Below are 9,115 nucleotides of genomic sequence, written 5' to 3'. Positions count from 1 at the left end.
TGTTTATTGCGGTTTTATGACGCTTAATAAGTTAACGTAACCTAACCTTCGCACTTGTATCTAAAAACGCTCTGTTGTACTGTTTCGTTCACAATTACGATATTTTCATAACCTCACAGTTTTTCACCAACTTAGTACAGTACAGAACGCTGTATCTCGCTAAGTGACATCGTTCTTTAAGGTTTCACGATGCTTGCATGCGTTTTTACGAGAATATCACAACAAAGCAGTTTCGCACTTGTAACTGTACAAGACGCAGTATCTGGCTAGTTCATGCCGTTTTGTGTGCTTTCACAATATTTCACCTATCGCAGTTTCGTACTCGAAAAAACAACCCTATCTCGTTATATGACGTCGTTTTCGGTAGTTTTACGACGTTACCTAGCTTAAACTAACATAACTCAACCTAACCTAACCTTCGCACTTCTAGCGTTGGAAAACGTTTCACTCGCTACTTTACAATGGTTTCTGCAACATTATGACGGTTTCATGCGTTTTCACATTAGATATCGCAGTTTCCGGCTTCTAATGGTGAAAAACACTGCATCTCAATAGCTGACATTGTTTATTGCGGTTTTATGACGCTTAATAAGTTAACCTAACCTAACCTTCGCACTTGTATCTAAAAACGCTCTGTTGTACTGTTTCGTTCACAATTACGATATTTTCATAACCTCACATTTTTTCACCTACTTAGTACAGTACAGAACGCTGTATCTCGCTAAATAACATCGTTCTTTAAGGTTTCACGATGTTGGCATGCGCTTTCACGAGAATATCACAATAAAGCAGTTTCGCACTTGCAACGGTACAAGACGCAGTATCTGGCTAGTTCACGCCATTTTGTGTGCTTTCACAATATTTCACATATCGCAGTTTCGTAATCGCAACAAAACAACACTATCTCGTTATATGACATCGTTTTCGGTAGTTTTACGACGTTACCTAGCTTAAACTAACATAACTCAACCTAACCTAACCTTCGCACTTCTAGCGTTAGAAAACGTTTTACTCGCTACTTTACAATGCTTTCTGCAACATTACGACGGTTTCATGTGTTTTCACATTAGATATCGCAGTTCCCGACTTCTAGTGGTGAAAAACACTGCATCTCAATAGCTGACATTGTTTAATGCAGTTTTATGACGCTTCATAACTTAACATAATCTAACCTTCGCACTTGCATGTTAAAACGCGCTGTTACACTGTTTCGTTCGCAATTACGATATTTGCATGACCTCACAGTTTATCACCAACTTAGTACAGTACAGAACGCTGTATCTCGCTAAATGACATCTATCTATAAAGTTTCAAGATGCTTGCATGAGCTTTGACGAGAATATCACAAAAATAGCAGTGTCGCACTTGTTACGGTACAAGACGCAGTATATGGCTAGTTCACGCCGTTTTGTGCGCTTTCACAATATTTCACATACCGCAGTTTCGTACTCGCAACAAAACAACACTATCTCGTTAGATGACGCCGTTTCCGGTTGTTTCACGACGCTACCTAGCTTAAACTAACATAACTCAACCTAACATAACCTTCCCACTTCTTGCGTTAGAAAAGTTTTACTCGCTACTTTACAATGCTTTCTGCAACATTACGACGGTTCCATGCGTTTTCACAATAGATATCGCTGTTCCCGACTTCTAATGGTTAAAAACACTGCATCTCAATAGGTGACAATGTTTAATGCAGTTTTATTACGCTTCATACCTTAACATAACCTAACCTTCGCACTTGCATGTAAAAACGCTCTGTTACACTGTTTCGTTCACAATTACAATATTTGCATGACCTCATAGTTTTTCACCAACTTAGTACAGTACAGAACGCTGTATCTCGCTAAGTGACATCGTTCTTTAAGGTTTCACGATGCTTGCATGCGCTTTTACGAGAATATCACAATAAAGCAGTTTCGCACTTGTAACGGTACAAGACGCAGTATCTGGCTAGTTCACGCCGTTTTGTGTGCTTTCACAATATTTCACCTGTCGCAGTTTCGTACTCGCAACAAAACAACACCATTTCATTAAATGACGTCGTTTTCAGTATTTTCACGACGCACCTTGCTTAAACTTACATACCTCAACCTAACCTAACCTTCGCACTTCTAGCGTTAGAAAACGTTTTACTGGCTTCTTTACAATGCTTTCTGCAACATTACGACGATTTCATGCGTTTTCACAATAGATTTCGCAGTTTCCGACTTCTAATGGTGAACAACGCTCCATCCTAATTGCTGACATTGTTTATTGCGGTTTTATGACGCTTCATAACTTAACCTGACCTAACCTTCGCACTTGTATCTAAAACGCTCTGTTACACTGCGTCGTTCATAATTACGATATCTGCATGTCCTCGCAAATTTTCACCAACTTAGTAGAGTACAGAACGCTGTATATCGTTAAATGACATCGTTCTGTAAGGTTTCACGATGCTTGCATGCGCTTTCACGAGAATATCACATTATATAAAGCAGTTTCTCACTTGTAACGGTACAAGATGCAGTATCTGGCTAGTTCACGACATTTTGTGTGCTTTCGCAATATTTCACATATCGCAGTTTCGTAATCGCAACAAAACAACACTATCTCGTTAGATGACGTCGTTTTCGGTAGTTTCACGACGCTACCTAGCTTAAACTAACACAACTACACCTAAAATAACCTTCGCACTTCTAGCGTTACAAAACGTTCTACTCGCTACATTACAATGCTTTCTGCAACATTACGACGGTTTCATGCGTTTTCACATTAGATATCGCAGTTTCCGACTTCTAATGGTGAAAAACACTGCATCTCAATAGCTGACATTGTTTAATGCGGTTTTATGACGCTTCATAACTTAACCTAACCCAACCTTCGCACTGGTATCGAAAAACGCTTTGTTACACTATTTCGTTCACAATTACGAGATTTGTATGACCTCACAGTTTTTCACCAACTTAGTACAATACAGAACGCTGTATTTCGCTAAATGACATCGTGCTTTAAAGGTTTCACGAAGCTTGCATGTGCTTTCACAAGAATATAACAAAATAGCAGTTTCGCACTTGTTACGGCACAAGATGCAGTATCTGGCTAGTTCATGCCGTTTTGTGTGCTTTCACAATATTTCACCTGTCGCAGTTTTGTACTCGCAACTAATCAACACTATCTCGATATATGACGTCGTTTTCGGTATTTTCACGACGCTACCTAGCTTAAACTAACATAACTCAACCTAACGCAACCTTCCCACTTCTAGCGTTATGAAACGTTTTACTCGCTACTTTAAAATACTTTCTGCAACATTACGATGGTTTCATGCACTTTCACTTTAGATATCGCAGTTTTCGACTTCTAATGGTGAAAAATACTGCATCTCAATAGCTGACATTGTTTAATGCGGTTTTATCACTCTTTATAACTTGACCTTACCTAACCTTCGCTCTTGTATATAAAAACGCTCTGTTACACTGTTTCTTTCATAATTACGATATTTGCATGACCTCACAGTTTTTCACCAACTTAGTACAGTACAGAACGCTGTATCTCACTAAATAACATCGTTCTTTAAGGTTTCACGATGTTGGCATGCGCTTTCACGAGAATATCACAATAAAGCAGTTTCGCACTTGCAACGACACAAGACGCAGTATCTGGCTAGTTCACGCCATTTTGTGTGCTTTCACAATATTTCACATATCGCAGTTTCGTAATCGCAACAAAACAACACTATCTCGTTATATGACGTCGTTTTCGGTAGTTTTACGACGTTACCTAGCTTAAACTAACATAACTCAACCTAACCTAACCTTCGCACTTCTAGCGTTAGAAAACGTTTTACTGGCTACTTTACAATGCTTTCTGCAACATTACGACGGTTTCATGTGTTTTCACATTAGATATCGCAGTTCCCGACTTCTAGTGGTGAAAAACACTGCATCTCAATAGCTGACATTGTTTAATGCAGTTTTATGACGCTTCGTAACTTAACATAATCTAACCTTCGCACTTGCATGTTAAAACGCTCTGTTACACTGTTTCGTTCGCAATTACGATATTTGCATGACCTCACAGTTTTTCACCAACTTAGTACAGTACAGAACGCTGTATCTCGCTAAATGACATCTATCTATAAGGTTTCACGATGCTTGAATGCGCTTTCACGAGAATATCACATTATATAAAGCAGTTTCCCACTTGTAACGGTACAAGACGCAGTATCTGGCTAGTTCACGCAATTTTGTGTGCTTTCACAATATTTCGCATATCGGAGTTTCATAATCGCAACAAAACAACACTATCTCGTTAGATGACGTCGTTATCGGTAGTTTCACGACGCTACCTAGCTTAAACTAACACAACTCAACCTAACCTAACCTTCCCACTTCTAGCATTAGAAAACGTTTTACTCGCTACTTTACAATGCTTTCTGCAACAATACGATGGTTTCATGCGTTTTCACATTAGATATCGCAATTTCCGACTTCTAATGAAGAAAAACACTGCATCTCAATAGCTGACATTGTTAATTGCGGTTTTATGACGCTTAATGAGTTAACCTAACCTAATCTTCGCACTTGTATCCAGAAACGCTCTGTTACACTGTTTCGTTCACAATTACAATATGCATGACCTCACAGTTTTTCACCAACTTAGTACAGTAAAGAACGCTGTATCTCGTTAAATGACATCGTTCTTTAAGGTTTCAAGATGCTTGCATGAGCTTCACGAGAATATCACAAAATAGCAGTGTCGCACTTGTAACGGTACAAGACGCAGTATATGGCTAGTTCACGCCGTTTTGTGCGCTTTCACAATATTTCGCATACCGCAGTTTTGTACTCGCAACAAAACAACACTATCTCGTTAGATGACGCCGTTTTCGGTAGTTTCACGACGCTACCTAGCTTAAACTAACATAACTCAACCTAACCTAACCTTCGCACTTTTAGCGTTGGAAAAAGTTTCACTCGCTACTTTACAATGCTTTCTGCAACATTATGACGGTTTCATGCGTTTTCACATTAGATATCGCAGTTTCCGGCTTCTAATGGTGAAAAACACTGCATCTCAATAGCTGACTTTGTTTATTGCGGTTTTATGACGCTTAATAAGTTAACCTAACCTAACCTTCGCACTTGTATCTAAAAACGCTCTGTTGTACTGTTTCGTTCACAATTACGATATTTTAATAACCTCACAGTTTTTCACCAACTTAGTACAGTACAGAACGCTGTATCTCGCTAAATAACATCGTTCTTTAAGGTTTCACGATGTTGGCATGCGCTTTCACGAGAATATCACAATAAAGCAGTTTCGCACTTGCAACGATACAAGACGCAGTATCTGGCTAGTCACGCCATTTTGTGTGCTTTCACAATATTTCACATATCGCAGTTTCGTAATCGCAACAAAACAACACTATCTCGTTATATGACATCGTTTTCGGTAGTTTTACGACGTTACCTAGCTTAAACTAACATAACTCAACCTAACCTAACCTTCGCACTTCTAGCGTTAGAAAACGTTTTACTCGCTACTTTACAATGCTTTCTGCACTATTACGACGGTTTCATGTGTTTTCACATTAGATATCGCAGTTCCCGACTTCTAGTGGTGAAAAACACTGCATCTCAATTGCTGACATTGTTTAATGCAGTTTTATGACGCTTCATAACTTAACATAATCTAACCTTCGCACTTGCATGTTAAAACGCTCTGTTACACTGTTTCGTTCGCAATTACGATATTTGCATGACCTCACAGTTTATCACCAACTTAGTACAGTACAGAACGCTGTATCTCGCTAAATGACATCTAACTATAAAGTTTCAAGATGCTTGCATGAGCTTTCACGAGAATATCACAAAATAGCAGTGTCGCACTTGTTACGGTACAAGACGCAGTATATGGCTAGTTCACGCCGTTTTGTGCGCTTTCACAATATTTCACATACCGCAGTTTCGTACTCGCAACAAAACAACACTATCTCGTTAGATGACGCCGTTTTCGGTAGTTTCACGACGCTACCTAGCTTAAACTAACATAACTCAACCTAACCTAACCTTCGCACTTCTTGCGTTAGAAAAATTTTACTCGCTACTTTACAATACTTTCTGCAACATTACGACGGTTCCATGCGTTTTCACAATAGATATCGCTGTTCCCGACTTCTAATGGTTAAAAACACTGCATCTCAATAGGTGACAATGTTTAATGCAGTTTTATGACGCTTCATACCTTAACATAACCTAACCTTCGCACTTGCATGTAAAAACGCTCTGTTACACTGTTTCGTTCACAATTACAATATTTGCATGACCTCACAGTTTTTCACCAACGTAGTACAGTACAGAACGCTGTATCTCGCTAAGTGACATCGTTCTTTAAGGTTTCACGATGCTTGCATGCGCTTTTACGAGAATATCACAATAAAGCAGTTTCGCACTTGTAACGGTACAAGACGCAGTATCTGGCTAATTCACGCCGTTTTGTGTGCTTTCACAATATTTCACCTGTCGCAGTTTCGTACTCGCAACAAAACAACACCATTTCATTAAATGACGTCGTTTTCAGTATTTTCACGACGCACCTTGCTTAAACTTACATACCTCAACCTAACCTAACCTTCGCACTTCTAGCGTTAGAAAACGTTTTACTGGCTACTTTACAATGCTTTCTGCAACATTACGACGATTTCATGCGTTTTCACAATAGATTTCGCAGTTTCCGACTTCTAATGGTGAACAACGCTCCATCCTAATTGCTGACATTGTTTATTGCGGTTTTATGACGCTTCATAACTTAACCTGACCTAACCTTCGCACTTGTATCTAAAACGCTCTGTTACAATGTGTCGTTCATAATTACGATATCTGCATGTCCTCGCAAATTTTCACCAACTTAGTAGAGTACAGAACGCTGTATATCGTTAAATGACATCGTTCTGTAAGGTTTCACGATGCTTGCATGCGCTTTCACGAGAATATAACAAAATAGCAGTTTCGCACTTGTTACGGCACAAGATGCAGTATCTGGCTAGTTCATGCCGTTTTGTGTGCTTTCACAATATTTCACCTGTCGCAGTTTTGTACTCGCAACTAATCAACACTATCTCGATATATGACGTCGTTTTCGGTATTTTCACGACGCTACCTAGCTCAAACTAACATAACTCAACCTAACCTAACCTTCGCACTTCTAGCGTTAGAAAACGTTTTACTCGCTACTTTACAATGCTTTCTGCAACATTACGACGGTTTCATGTGTTTTCACATTAGATATCGCAGTTCCCGACTTCTAGTGGTGAAAAACACTGCATCTCAATTGCTGACATTGTTTAATGCAGTTTTATGACGCTTCATAACTTAACATAATCTAACCTTCGCACTTGCATGTTAAAACGCTCTGTTACACTGTTTCGTTCGCAATTACGATATTTGCATGACCTCACAGTTTATCACCAACTTAGTACAGTACAGAACGCTGTATCTCGCTAAATGACATCTAACTATAAAGTTTCAAGATGCTTGCATGAGCTTTCACGAGAATATCACAAAATAGCAGTGTCGCACTTGTTACGGTACAAGACGCAGTATATGGCTAGTTCACGCCGTTTTGTGCGCTTTCACAATATTTCACATACCGCAGTTTCGTACTCGCAACAAAACAACACTATCTCGTTAGATGACGCCGTTTTCGGTAGTTTCACGACGCTACCTAGCTTAAACTAACATAACTCAACCTAACCTAACCTTCGCACTTCTTGCGTTAGAAAAATTTTACTCGCTACTTTACAATACTTTCTGCAACATTACGACGGTTCCATGCGTTTTCACAATAGATATCGCTGTTCCCGACTTCTAATGGTTAAAAACACTGCATCTCAATAGGTGACAATGTTTAATGCAGTTTTATGACGCTTCATACCTTAACATAACCTAACCTTCGCACTTGCATGTAAAAACGCCCTGTTACACTGTTTCGTTCACAATTACAATATTTGCATGACCTCACAGTTTTTCACCAACGTAGTACAGTACAGAACGCTGTATCTCGCTAAGTGACATCGTTCTTTAAGGTTTCACGATGCTTGCATGCGCTTTTACGAGAATATCACAATAAAGCAGTTTCGCACTTGTAACGGTACAAGACGCAGTATCTGGCTAATTCACGCCGTTTTGTGTGCTTTCACAATATTTCACCTGTCGCAGTTTCATACTCGCAACAAAACAACACCATTTCATTAAATGACGTCGTTTTCAGTATTTTCACGACGCACCTTGCTTAAACTTACATACCTCAACCTAACCTAACCTTCGCACTTCTAGCGTTAGAAAACGTTTTACTGGCTACTTTACAATGCTTTCTGCAACATTACGACGATTTCATGCGTTTTCACAATAGATTTCGCAGTTTCCGACTTCTAATGGTGAACAACGCTCCATCCTAATTGCTGACATTGTTTATTGCGGTTTTATGACGCTTCATAACTTAACCTGACCTAACCTTCGCACTTGTATCTAAAACGCTCTGTTACAATGTGTCGTTCGCAATTACGATATTTGCATGACCTCACAGTTTTTCACCAACTTAGTACAGTACAGAACGCTGTATCTCGCTAAGTGACATCCGTTCTTTAAGGTTTCACGATGCTTGCATGCGCTTTTACGAGAATATCACAATAAAGCAGTTTCGCACTTGTAACTGTACAAGACGCAGTATCTGGCTTGTTCATGCCATTTTGTGTGCTTTCACAATATTTCACCTGTCGCAGTTTCGTACTCGCAACAAAACAACACTATCTCGTTAAATGACGTCGTTTTTGTTGGTTTCATGACGCTACCTAGCCTTAACTAACTTACTGAACCTAACCTAACTTTCAGACTTCTAGCGTTAGAAAACGTTTGACCCGCTACTTTACAATGCTTTCTACAAGATTACGATTGTTTCATGCACTTTCACATTAGATATCGCAGTTTCCGGCTTCTAATGGTGAAAAACACTGCATCTCAATAGCTGACATTGTTTATTGCGGTTTTATGACGCTTAATAAGTTAACCTAACCTAACCCTGCGCACTTGTATCTAAAAACGCTCTGTTGTACTGTTTCGTTCACAAT

This window comes from Rhipicephalus microplus, chromosome 2 (genome assembly GCF_043290135.1).
Source record: "Rhipicephalus microplus isolate Deutch F79 chromosome 2, USDA_Rmic, whole genome shotgun sequence".
Lineage (NCBI taxonomy): Eukaryota > Metazoa > Arthropoda > Arachnida > Ixodida > Ixodidae > Rhipicephalus > Rhipicephalus microplus.
This window is presented reverse-complemented; position numbering follows the sequence as displayed.